This window comes from Rhincodon typus, unplaced genomic scaffold (assembly GCF_021869965.1).
Source record: "Rhincodon typus isolate 14 unplaced genomic scaffold, sRhiTyp1.1 hic_rhity00014106, whole genome shotgun sequence".
In the NCBI taxonomy this organism is placed as follows: Eukaryota; Metazoa; Chordata; class Chondrichthyes; order Orectolobiformes; family Rhincodontidae; genus Rhincodon; species Rhincodon typus.
In genome coordinates this window covers 4,194-5,544 of record NW_025979744.1, presented here as the reverse complement: position 1 = coordinate 5,544, position 1,351 = coordinate 4,194, and the positions used below count along the sequence as shown (strand labels likewise).

The 1,351-nt window shown below is 42.1% G+C and overlaps 1 long non-coding RNA gene across 1 annotated transcript in view; it reads left to right on the top strand.

The window, feature by feature from the left end:
* The first annotated feature begins 200 nt into the window (after positions 1-200).
* LOC125482640 overlaps positions 201-1,351 on the top strand; it is a 5,175-nt gene continuing 4,024 nt past the window's right edge. Inside the window, exon 1 of the long non-coding RNA XR_007261706.1 lies at positions 201-288. This is a non-coding gene — a long non-coding RNA (uncharacterized LOC125482640). The remainder of the gene's footprint in view (positions 289-1,351) is intronic.

The window sequence follows — 1,351 nt, the reverse complement described above, 5'->3', positions numbered from 1 at the left end:
TTTGAACCACTGAGCACAGAGAGAATCCCAATGTATCATTTTGATTAGGGAGGACAGAAATATATTTACCTGCCCCTTTCGACTTGGAGCAAACATTTCATCGGATGTCACTGTGTCATAGCATGGGGGATTACTTATTGATATACATTTGGAAGACTTAAGAAGGAAGTGTAAACCTGAACTAACTGATCTGATATTGAACAGGAATATCGACGACACGAGAGGCATCAACATTAACCAGCAGTCCACACGTTTCAACCACTTCTGCAGAGACGTCAACAACAGGAGGTAAAAGGGAGACATTGTGACGTATTGGGCTGGATACTTAAATGTCAATGTGGGAAGAAAGAATTTGAGAATTTTGTTCTGGGAGGGTGGTTCTGAACATGGCAACCGCGGGAAAACTTGTAGATTTCAAATGGTCCGCAGGGAGAGTGGAGTGGAAAATGTCTTTTCCCCAATTTATGGTTCTGATATCTTCAATGAGCTTGTCAGTTTCCCTGTCTGACACAGAGTGACAGTTACCGATTTGTTGCCAGAGAAAACATAACACACGGGTGCCTTCTCGTGCACAGCTGTCCGGCTTGCTGCAGAACGCAAGAGCATACGTGTTAGCAGCAGGCTGAGGCCATTCAGCCAATCACACCCATTCCATCAGAAATGAGACTGTGTCATCTTTCTTCACAGTATTGAAAAGATTCAGTGACTGAGTGTGCTGCGCCGAGTCACATTATGTGCACCAAAGATTCAACATATTCTGACTACAAATGTCTTTGTCCACAATTTGGAGAGAATGTTCCCGTGTCCCTGACCCCAGTGCTTTGGATAATCATTTCAATGTTGATCCAATGGAATTTATCTATGTTAGAATGAACAAACAGGACTTTTCTGAAAGATGACGTGTGGCAGTCTGGTCCTCCCTCGGCTAACCTACCGTGCAGCCTGGATTTGTTGAAGCACACAGCGGGGCTTCAATTTCAGTCTGGGGAATTGTAACAGACGCACAATTCCCTTTCCACTTGCAACAAACAGAAATTTACATCAAACCGTCGAGTTGACTTAGATGCGATTCTGATGGGCAAACAGGATGAATGAATAAAGAAAATGTGTTCAGAATAAACCTGACACAATTAACATTATCTTAAACAGAATCAAATCCAACAAGTGAGATCTCCACAAGCGAATCGACATCAGTCAACACAGCAAGGACATCCATAAGCTCAAAATCTACCCTGATATCCACTCAGCCATCAACATCAGAAGGTAAATTGCAGACAAAATGACTTAATATATCCACATATTCAAGCAATATTATTCTCTGAGATACTGGTAAATAATCATGAAAGGTGTT